Genomic DNA, 12,037 nt, shown 5'->3' with positions numbered 1-12,037 from the left:
CAGGGTGCATAGTGACAGAGGACAAGAGGCATTGGGCACAAGCTGCTTCACAGGGACTTCTGTCTGTGTATCAGAATAGGAACAGATAGATTTAATATTTTTAACAGATTGCTCAGAAGTGGTGGACTTCCTGTGGGTAAATATTCAAGCCTCAGCTTCCCAGGGTCCTGGATAACCTGGGTAACTTCTCTCTTGTGCTAACTGCCATCCTGATTGTGATAGGACAAAGGGTAATGGTTTAAAAGTAAAAGACAGTAGATTTAGACAAGATATAAGGGAACAGGTTTTCATAGTAAGGGTCATAAAACACTGGAACAAGTTGCTCAGAGAGGTGGTAGATTCCCCACCTCTGGAAATATTCAAGGTCAGGCTGGACAGGGCTCTGAGCAACCTGATGTAGCTGAAGATGTCTTTGCTCACTGCTTAGATGGCCTTTATATGTCCCTTTTAATCAAAACCATTCTATGATTCTAGGGAATGCTGGGGGTTGCCTGTGGTGGAGAATGCCTATAATAGCATGGGAGTTTATATTTATTTAATAACTTATAAGCACTTTGCTTTTATATCTGAAGATGTAGGAAAAACTGGAATGTATGAAAAGCAAACACTTCAGTAGCTCAAGTTAGATTGACGTGCTGCTGGAAATACTTAAGGATGGGAAGGCATGTATTTGCACTGGCAATATTGGCAACCATGTGCAGACTTTGCCATGTGCAAATATAAACTTGAAAAGGGGGCAAGTTAATTGTGTGTAAATAGGTGAGATTTCTGGTATCATAAATTGGAGCCAAATGTGGTTCACTGAAAATATTTATTCTAGTGGAACTGGGAATATATTAGGCTGATGTGAGAAATTTAACTGAGATGTAGAATAGCAGCATGCAAGATATACTAAGTAAATGTGCTTAAATGGAAGAATTTGTTAAAATAGCCATGCATACTCGACCTACAGCTATCCTGCTACAGAGCCACTGCTTCTTTGGTCACAGTCTGAGCATGGCAAAACTTCCACTGCCTGGAAAAGAAATCTGATTTCATTGGGAAATTAGCTTGAGTTAAAGTCTGCATTGTAATCAGGTCTTGGACTGGGTTGCTTGTATTAGATTGCCTGTGAAACTGCTCTCTTTAAGCTTTAACATTAGGCAGAAGAATGTAATGAAAATGGAGTAAATTTGTTTAATTATTTTGCCATGTTCACTCATTCAAGTCTTCTTGAGTTATTTGCACTGCATGCACGTTGGTTTTCACCCAAAGTCTGATCTGGAGTAAGTTAATCAGAGCTTTGTGTGGGAAGGGAGCAGGCTTTTCTACTCTGCTTCCAAGTATGGATAGTAGGATAATGCTCTTCAGAAACCAGGACCCGTAAGAAATGCAGATGAAATCTAGTCTGAACCAACTATTTCATGGATCATGCTGGGGCATCCAGCACAAATAACAAAGCCAGTGTAAAATTAACCATCTGTCTGGGAGTGTCTGTGTGAAAAAGCATTAGCTGGTGCACAGTGGTTGTACCAGAAAGCATCAGAAACTCAGTTTACTTTTTTCCTAACACTGTGTCTGTGAGTGCTAGCCTTTCACTGCATCTGTAGTACTGGCATAGCAGTGACTACAAGGTTGTCTTCATCAGTAGCTTATTACCTTAAATAAACTTAACTGGAAACTCCAGTGTCATAAAACAAAGCAAAGTTCATCATCTGGATCTCTCCCACTAATGACCTTTGCAGCTGTATGTAAACTGTGAATCACAAAGGAGGAACACTAAGGAGGTAAACAGAGAGAGATCTCTCTTCCAAAAGGAGTTGCCTGCTGGCATGTGGTTTCAGATCCTGTGCACTGCTGCTGCACTCTGCTCCCACTGTGCTGTGGCCTCTCTGCCACAGCTGGTCTTTGACCACTGCAAACAAGCAGAGTGGTGTGATTCTCAGAGTGAAGCAAAGGTCTGAAAATAACATCTAATATGTGGCATCCATTTCAACGCTGGCATTGTTTTTTGGTGAAAGCTAAAGAATCATGCCATAGCCATAGGCAGAGCCTGGACTTAATTTTTTTCTTACTTCTCTCTAAAGCAGAGGAAATGCCAGGATAATACTACAGATTTTTTTTTTTAAATTTTTTTTTTGTACCAATCAGGAATGGTATAAAGGGTTGAGAAGATGAATGATTGTTTTTCATTGAAATATTTGAGTGGGAAATAAAAATATTTTTACTGGAGGGCCTGAGAAGTCCTCACTTGAAAGCTCTCTCTATCCTTTGCCATGTGCCTTAAACCGAGAACAAGAGTACCATATTAAAGGGATTATAAGCAAGCAAAGTTAAACTGATCAGAATGTCTGTCAAAATTCTGTATTGCAGAGAGGAACTGGAAGGACAACTACAAGGCAGCTTTGTAAATGCTCACAGATACCACCTCGCAACCTCAGGGACAGCAATGGGAAAACAGGATTTTGAGCAGCCATGAGCTGAGTGAAGGGCGGTGCTAATAAACGAGGACCAAGAAAAGGTAGGGAAGGTGGAGGTGAATCTGGAAAGTAACCAGAAGGTGTGACAGAAAAGACATCTGGAGAAGTATGGATAATGGATAACTTGGTCAGTAAGTATAGGAAATAAATCTACATGGTTGTAGTGAGTCACAATGGAAATTTTCAAGGTGAAGACATGCTACAATAAATAACATGGAGGTAATGACAGCCTTTATCTTTACACTACATCTGTGGGGCTGAAAGGCAAAGCAGTTTGTAGGTATAGTTAATAAAATATATGCTGGATGTGAAGGATTAGGACATTCAAAAGAAAAGCACTGAATTCCCATCAGAGAGGCTGCTTCTGGTATCTGCTGCTAAAGCGAGGGATGGTATTAAATCTTTCCTAGTGAGTATTTGCCAGACTCACCTTGTCCAGTCTTCTATGGGATCTTCAAAGGAGAGACTGTAGTTTGGGCAGAAGGAGGAAAGTCTGAATAAGCTAACTGAAAGACCAACACAGAATTACCAGTGGATTAAATGAAAAGGTGGGAATTTGGAAATGGATCTTTAGAGGAATGAGTATAGGAATTACGACCATCCTCTGCATGTGAAAGTAAAGAAAATTTTAGTGAGAGGAAAGCCAGGAAAGAGATGGACATCAAGGGAAAAGATTTCTGTTACACATCAGAGTTGGCAAAGATAATGGCTGATGCATAAAGAAGTATAAAGGTGGAAGCTGAATTTCATGCTTTTCTAAGATGGATAGAAGATTTATCTAAAGGAATTGCAGAGGATGCAAGATGAAAGCTGAGTTAGAAAAAGATTCAGAGTATAAGAGGACAGGAGAAACTCCCTTCAGAAGTGGTAGCTATTCGAGCTAGTCTATTGAATGTGTTTAAAGATAAAGGAAAGTGATTTTATTGAATGGAGACCAAAATAGATATATGGGAACATCTGGGCAAAATGGCATCATGGGAGCAGACAAGGCTGGATATGGATGCAGGATTTGCATTGGTGGGAGGTTGAAGAGAAGGAGAAGACCATGTATCTGGGACCTTTGTTGTAATATGGGTGTAGGTGTTCAATCACCCTAGAGCACAGCTTCCAGGCCAAGGTGTTAGCAGGTGAAGACATTATTACATTACACAGCAAAGTTATACGCTTTATCAGAAGGCACGTGTCACATCTTCATTGGTTATTTTCTACTGGCATGTGTGTAATTAAGGCATACAATGGGTTAAAATAACAAAACAATATTCTAACACATTCAACCAAATTCTGCCAAGTTTCTCCCTTCAGTTACAAGATGTTTACATTCTTTTCTAAGTCAGAGACCACACATAATCTTTTCTAATTCGAGCAAAGGCAATTTTTCTCCTATAGACCTTCAAGAAGCAGCAGAAGAAAATCTGCATAACAGAATGACAGAAGTAGTACAGGAGGCAGCAAGGTGTTAAAACAGCAAGTTCTAGGAGATTAATGTCTTGCCTAGATTCTGTTTAAACCCTAGAGCTTTACCTTTGAAATGCATCTCACCTGACAGGGTAAAGCTTCAGTGCTTTGTTCTCCTCTGGACAGTGAAGGATTTGCAAGACTGAGCCAGCTTTAAGCCAGCAGTGATCATGCTGTCCTTTCAGCTAGGCCAGATTAGATGCATGTCCTGTTTCCCCGGGGAGAAGTTCCTTTAACTAATGAAATCTGGTTGATAGGACTCTGTCAAGGCAATAATTGGAAAATTTCTATATTGTATCCAACAAATAAATACAATGTGAAAACACATTTGGCTTCCCATGAAATTTTTGAGTGCTCCCAAGGTGGCTGTATGAAATCAAGTCCTGTACTGTTGGGTGTTAAAATCGACAGAGATACCTACAAGTGACCTTACTGGTACTATGTAAAGAACAACCTTTGAAAGGGAAACATGGCAAAAGCTTAAAAAAAATAAAGATGGTGCAGCACAGTTAAGCACTGACTGGCCAATTTCCATTACTGAGTCTATTGCAGAAGTGAAAGGGTAGAAATACCTAATCTAGCAGAGAGTGCATTACTACAACCACTCTTACTAACAGACTGAAAAAAAAAAAAGGGGGAAATTATTTTGGTTAGTCCTGTTGTCTGTCTTTAGTATCTGCTCTTTTTTTTTTTTTCTTGCTGCTTTGGTGTTATAAGCATCATAATTATTGCCATATTCTTGAAGCATGAAAGCAAATGGGAAATCAGCAGTCCCAGCCCTAACTTTATTTCCCATGCTACAATGCAGGGACAGCCCAAGGGACCTTTAGGGTCAATAAGAAATAAATGCCATCCTTCTATTTAGTGTGTTGTTTGGTTTTCTTAACTTTCCCTACTATCTTAGCGTCAATGTTGGCAGCTAGCACTGTACATATTGTATAGTCTTTATCTTTGGCCTTACCCTCTGTGAATGGTCAGCTCCATATCTGCTGTCCTCATCCTGTGCCCTGAGGTCTGCAGTTAAAGGCAACTTATCTGCAGTTAAATAATATTTTTTTTTAAAAGGCTAAAATAAGAAAACCTTGCCTAGCATGAAGCATTGGTGATTTTGAAGGAGTGCTCAGGTATAGCAGCAAGAGAAGCTGTTGAATGGCCTCCTTTATCCCTCTCTGTCTCACCTTGCTCTCTCCTGAGCTATATGAATCTCCACTTGTGCCAGTGGGCAATGCTGGGAAAGCAGACTCAGGACCCTGTGTTCTTGTAGGCCCATGTCTGGCTACACAGTGTGTACATCTGTGACTGTACCCAGAACATGTGATGTATTTAATATAGCCCCTGTCCTGATGGAAGATGTCCACTTGGAAGAGCACACAGCTTTCTGCTATGGCCAAAAAAGTTTCAAGAAGTCAAAGTGAGACAAATACTGACACTCATGGAGTATTTAAATAAACAGATCTCCTTAGCTATGTCTCTGCTGGAAAGAAAAATGTGACAGGAAGAGGTTTTTGATTCTGTACAACAGCCACAACAGAACAGCACAGAACTGATATGTTTAATCTTAGTAAAATCAATTGATGGATGAAGTAGGACATTGTTATTTCTGTATGCTGTTGTCTGGACTTTAGATTTAGACCAGACTCCTCCAAAGCTGATGAAAAAGTAACTCCTGGTTTAATGGAATAAGGTCTTTGTTTTTCTTGCTGGTACTGTTTTGGGCTCAGTTTAAGCAGAAGAGGAGATCTTCAGCATGTATTTTCTTCAGGGATTGCATATTTGTGATTAAGTCTCATGAATTCAAACTTTCCAATTGGTTGTAATTAAGTGAAACTCTGTAAAACTTGATGAAGGAGCTACCCCTAACTTTTCTATAGGAAACTTTAACTGTTGCAGATGCATTTTATGCTGTTTTATTCAGAAAATTATGTGCTCTTACCAAGTGCACTCTACCTAATTTATTTCCTACAAGACTTTCTCTGCAAGCCCTCTTATGTAATGTGCAGAACTCAACCAGATTTTAAATGTTGCACTCACTTCAGTGAAATACTATCTGTAATTGGGACAACTATCTGAAATACCATCTCTCTGGAATGCATAAACAGCATTAGTAATTTGATAAAGGCTGTATGGCCTCTTTGGTAATTCCTCACTGATACTTTAAAAGTGTCTCTGGTAACAGGCAGATAGATATACAATTTGAGACCATTCAAAGCTATATTGATCTACTGGCCAGCTTCAGATTTTATTTAAAAATGTTTGGTAACACTGAAAAAGCATACCTCTTTGGCAAACTTTCAACTTGACATGAAATCTGGTACATTTTGCCTAGAAATACAGACAAAATTTTATTTATTTATTTATTTATTTATTTAGGTCAACTGTTTGTCCAGGTCTGTATTTACAGCCTTTGATGATTCCAGATTTGTTCTGATCAATCCAATCTTAACTTTGAAGGCTGGAACAACCTAGTATGGAATCTATCATTCATGGGGTTTTTTTGAAGTAAGACCAAGTAAATCTGTTGTATTATGTATTTGTCTCCTTTTAAAGAAATGGCAAGTATATATTCCCCTGAATTTGACTTATTGAACATTGCAAGGTTGTTACGTTTCTGGACTGAACAAATAGTTCTGCACTGTGGATCTTCAGCTGAACATTGTTTTCTTATAACAACTGATGTTTCAAGCAAGTAGAGCCTCAAGATGATGTTAACCAGAATATTATCTGTTTGGGTTACAGGATTTTCTTACATAATACTCTTTGCTGTTACTTCCAGAGTTCGGCAGCTGTTAAACAAATATTGTCCCAGAGTGTCTGCAGATTTCAGTGTTTCATTTCCCCTAGGCTATTGTTTGTCATTCAACAAAATTTAAGTATGTAAGGTTGATCAATAGGAAAAGAAAGTAGCTTCATTAAATGACCTCCTGGAAAAAGCTGTGTGTTTGTAACCAAAGTTTTGGGTTGGTTTTTTTCCTAGCTTTCACTCCCAGAGAGGCAATGTAAGAAGCAATTGTTGTTTTTAAGGTACAACTTACTTTTTTACTTGATGGCATACTAAAAATAGCAGGAGGTTCATGGACAGGTCAGCTTGGTAATAGTGTCTGTGCTGCTTTGTGAGTAGCCCAGAATAAACTCTTGGTGATAGGTTCTTTCCTAGTGGAAATTTGGAGTTCCTGTGCCCAAGATATGATTTTTCCCCCCCTTAATACTATTTACTTAATAATGTTTCCTAGTTAAGTAATAAGATTTGTGTGATTCATATCTACTTTGTCTCAAACTAATGGTGACCACTTTGTATGGTAGGAGTTTAAAAATGGAATTAGCAGCAGGCGAAGAAGCTATAGAGCACAGACAAACCATGAAGTATCCCTCTCATTGCTAGGAATCTCTGACAATTGTTTTAGTTGGAGAAACAAGCTCATTAGGGATATTTCCCAACTTTTGAACTTCTCCTATAAGGCAAATCTTCCACTGCTTTTGTCATTTAAATGTTAAACATGCAAATGGAGAGAGTTGTCCATGAATTTTAAGGCAGGTATCTGACAGTGAGAGTGGAAAAAAAGCACACGGAGCAGAAATTAAGAGTGATATTCCTTATCAGTTTAAAAGAAAAAAAAAAAAAAGGTCTCACTGAAGATGGAACAGAGTGCTCTGGCCAGAATGAGCCCTGAACACAAGAAGATTGTCAAGTGATGCTCCTAATTCTACTGCTGCATGACTTGCATTGAACAGGTAAGGAAATAGGTATACTTTAATAGAGGTTCTAATACAAACTCTACCTTGAATCAATTGGAAAAAAATTCCAAGTATTTCATCTTTCATGTTCATAAATCCAAAATCCACAGCAAGAGATGCTATGGAAGGGAAAGCAAATGAAACTATTGAATCATGGATTTTAGAAAGGCTATAAATGAAATGTTAAAGGCTATTAATTAAGCAGGTTTCCAAATGAACAATCTAATCTCATCTGTCTAATTTCATTATCGACAATTTGAAAGGCCTCAAATATTTTTCCCCTAGTGTTTTAACAGCAGATGTGGACTAGACTAAGTGCATTAATTGAGAGAGATTGTTTTTCCGGTTGCCAAGAAACAGACAGTTTTCTCAGAGAATGCAGTGTTGTGCTTACAGCCTCAGTGTCTCACTGTTCTCCTGCAGGGTTTAGGAAGTTGATATTCTGGTAACTAAGTTTCTCCTGACAGCCCTGGCAGGAACTCAGCTCCACTAATGGGTGGAGAGTACCAGTAGGCAACAGCTGACATTCAAATATGTTGAATATTGGAATAGAAGCTTCCTCATTCTGCTAATGACTTCATACATTCATGAAAGGGAATTAGATGCGAAGATAAATATATATATAAGTGAACATTCCTGTTAAAACAAGTCTTAGTAGAATAATCCAGAGGGACCTTGACAGGCTGGAGAGGTGAGCCCTTGACAACCTCATGAGGTTCAACAAGACCAAGTGCAAGGTCCTGCATCTGGGTTGGAGCAATCCCAAGCACCAGTATAGGCTGGGCGGTGACTGGCTTGAGAGCAGCCCTGAAGAAAAGGACTTGTGTGAGTGCTGTAGCTGCACATTAGAAGTTTTCTTCCTGATAGCAGTGATCCTGCTGTATTGTTGCTGTCCTATTACTGACATCAGAAAGTTGGCCAGGAAATCCTGAATCTTGAATTATGATTAGCTTTGAATTAAGACTGTTTAATGGAATGGATGGTGGATGTTTGGAATGGATGATGAATGTTTGATAAACTTTTGTGATGTCATATGCTTTATGGTTTATTTGGTTTGGGTTTTTTGGTCTGGTTTTGTTTTTCCAAGAACAATTATTCCACTTTGTAACTGAACTTTTTGTTTCTTAAACTGCGCTCATTAGTTTTGCCAATCATTCATGCTTCATTGTATTCCCATCTGCTTGTTTCCACCCCAGTCTTTCCACCTTCCCATTTCCATTCTACCACCTTTCTTCTTATGGCTGCTTCTTCTGTGTTCTTTCTACCATGGCCTTGAGGGCTGAACAGGGGAAGATACTGTTTTGAGGTGCCCATTTCTCAGCTAATGTGGACTCTGCTCACAAACAGTTTTGGTGTCAGGTGGTGCAAGGAGTGAGATACCTGCTTGTGTGTGCTCCCCCTTTCCACAGCCCAGACGTGCCTCATACCCATGTAGGTGCCAGATGGCATGGGCCAGGGGCTGCCTTAGGTCTGCCCTGCTCAGGTGCCTCAAGACAAGGCCCTGGAAGCCATGTTACAGGAAGCTTTTGCAGGGAGCAAAGGGCTCCTTGCAGCAGCTGATGCCCCTGGGGCTGCATGCCTGGAGAATGGGAGAGACTCCTTTGTCTGCTGGCCTGTGGCACATTTCTGGATCCTGTTGCTACCTAAATATCAGCATTGATGGCAAGAGAAGTTTTCACTGGAAGTATTTACTTTTAAAGGGTTTTACAATCTGCTTTAGCAATCTGTTATGTATAGCCTAGTGGAAAACATGCCAACCTCTGCCTCTCCATGTTCCTTCATGCCCTAGGCTTCCTGACTGAATGGTGTCTGTGTTTCTTTTTTTGTGATGTTCACAGTCTTCTGTAGCAATTACCCTTTAAGCAAGATGCCTTTATTTTCATAAATTTTTATCCTGAATGATCTGGAGAGTCAGAACAACAGAATTTGTATTTGAGATAGTGGGTTGGATTCACAAAAGTATCTACGTGACTAAAGTTTAAATGAAAGGTGAATGTATCCACCTGCATCTAAGGGTAGCCTTCAAGAGCTCTTACACATCTACAGGTATCCATGGTTTTTTTGCTAGTAATGCTACAAAGGCTTCTGCAGCTGTGCTCAGCCTGGTCAGAGCCACTGCTGTTGTGGATAAGCATCTCTGCACCTTGTTCCCTCATAAAGCTGCCTGGGATTCCTCATGCAGAGCCTGCCTGTGGGCCTGATTTTCAAAGTGATGTGAACATGAGTGAGTTGCAGTGATTAGAAGTGATGTAAACATGAGTAAGATGCAGTGATTAAAAGGAGGTCTGCAAAAAAGCACAGAACCTGCAGCCACTGTCACTGATAACCTACAGTAGGTTGTAGGAGGAAATGTTATAAAATAGCCTAGAGGCCCTTGTTGGGAGGTGAGAAATGAGCTCACCACTTGTGGCTAAAAGGAACTAGAGGTCACATTTGTCCAGGGACAGAAAGTCTTAAACTCTGCAGCTCTTATGCTGAGGGAACCCCTTCATGATTCTGTGTGAGGATCAGCCATGGTGTACCAACCCCATGAGGCCAGAAAGCCTGGCCCTGTGGTGTCACCATAAGAGAAATTTCCTCCAGGGGGCACATGAAGTTCTTATTTCTGGATGTTCAGGCAGAACCTAATTCTATATTTTGTGTGCATACTGGGAAAGGAGTCCATCCCAGTGCTCGCACAAAGCTGTCCCAGAGTACATATCTTGTGCCCTGTGTCATTGTCCAATATTGGTTTAAGTTTGTTCTTTCTGGAGGAATGATGTAGACATTTCACTCCAAAGCAGATCTAGACTGTAGATTTGGTCTTTAATTTGGTCTGTGGATGGTATTAAAATCAGGAAAAGCTTTTCAGGCATTCTTCTGTGTAGATGTTGTGAATGGAAACCACGGGCATTGATGGCTTTCACTGCAAAGGGGATGAAAGCACTCAGTTCAGACTTGCAAATGCCATTCCTGTAGCTGAGCATCACCTATATGATCAAATGGAGCAGCCATCCTGCAAGCCTCAGCATTATCCTACTGGAGCTGTCATCATAATGCTAAAATAAGCCATGTGATGAGTTAAGGCTGTAGTACAGTAAACTCTGGAGAAGACATTGATATGCAAGAGATAATCATAGATTCAATTAGGTTGGAAAAGACCTGTAAGATCAAGTTTGACTGCTAACCCTTTCAATGAAGAAATTTTTATTGATGTCCATTAGGAAACCCTAATCTCCCTGGGTACAAACTCTGGCCATTTCCTCTTGTCCTATGCTTGTTAGTTAAGAGAAGAGATCGACCCCACCTTGCTACAACCTCCTTTCAGGTAGTTGTAGAGAGCAAAAAGATCTGCTATGAGCCTCCTTTCCTCCAGGCTAAACTACTTCTGTTCCATCAGCTGCTCTTAGACTTTAGACACTTCACCAGCCTCACTGTCATTCTCTGGACCTGCTCCAGCACCATTCTTGTAGTGAAGGGCCCAAAACTAAACACAGTATTCAAAGTGTGGCCTCACCAGTGCCAAGTACAGGGGGCAATCACTTCCCTACTCCTGCTGGCCAGACTATTCCTGATACAGGCCATGATGCTGTTGGCTTCCTTTCCATTTGGGCACACTGCTGGCTCATGTTCAGCCAGCTGTCAACCATTGCCCTCAAGTCCTTTTCTGCAGGGCAGCTTTCCAGCCACTCTGCCCCAAGCCTGTAGCATTGTATGGGGTAGCTGTGATCCAAGAGCAGGATCCAGCACTTGGCCTTGTTGAACCTCATACCACTGGTCTTGGCCAACTGATCCAGCCAGTCCAGGTCCCTCTACAGAGCGTTTCAACCCTCAAGAAAATCAACACTCCTGCCCAACTTGGTATAATCTGCAAACTTACTGAGGGTGCATTTGATCCACATCTAGATAATTGATAAAGATATTAAGCAGAACTGTCTCCAATACTCAGCCCTGAAGAATACAACTTGTGACCAAAATAAAGGCATTTTGTGGATATTAATATTACAATTTGATGTTTCTCTGTGAGCAATGAATTTTTGCCTGTAAGTGTCATTGCACCTCCTTTTATAAATATTTCATTGCCATTTGGGGCTGTCTGTAAGCTGTATCTATTCTTTCAATTGGAAACAATTGGACGATTCAGCTGGAATTCCATTCCTTTCTCTGTATCATTGGGCCACAGTTTTGCTCTTCAAATAATAAATATTTTTCATATTCTGGTTAAACTACAGGACTGAATTCTCATGTTTCCTCTCCCTTGCAGAATCTGATAGTCACAACAGGTGAAGAGAGAAATATGCCCTCTGTCTTAGTAACACTGTTTGCTAGTTTTTCATCTAATCAAAGTAATTTAAGAGCAGCCTGCTGTAGGTCTGGGTTCAAAGCACCCATTCTTAAGAATCAGAAATATT

At 40.3% G+C, this 12,037-nt stretch overlaps 1 long non-coding RNA gene across 1 annotated transcript in view; it reads left to right on the top strand.

Annotated features, from left to right (window-relative positions):
• Nucleotides 1-12,037, top strand: part of LOC128897922 (uncharacterized) — a 60,488-nt gene that overhangs the window by 35,527 nt on the left and 12,924 nt on the right. The gene's annotated exons all lie outside the window — the stretch shown is intronic.

This window comes from Dryobates pubescens, chromosome 2 (assembly GCF_014839835.1).
Source record: "Dryobates pubescens isolate bDryPub1 chromosome 2, bDryPub1.pri, whole genome shotgun sequence".
In the NCBI taxonomy this organism is placed as follows: Eukaryota; Metazoa; Chordata; class Aves; order Piciformes; family Picidae; genus Dryobates; species Dryobates pubescens.
The sequence above is the reverse complement of the archived record's forward strand: the minus strand, read 5'-3'. Positions and strand labels throughout refer to the sequence as shown.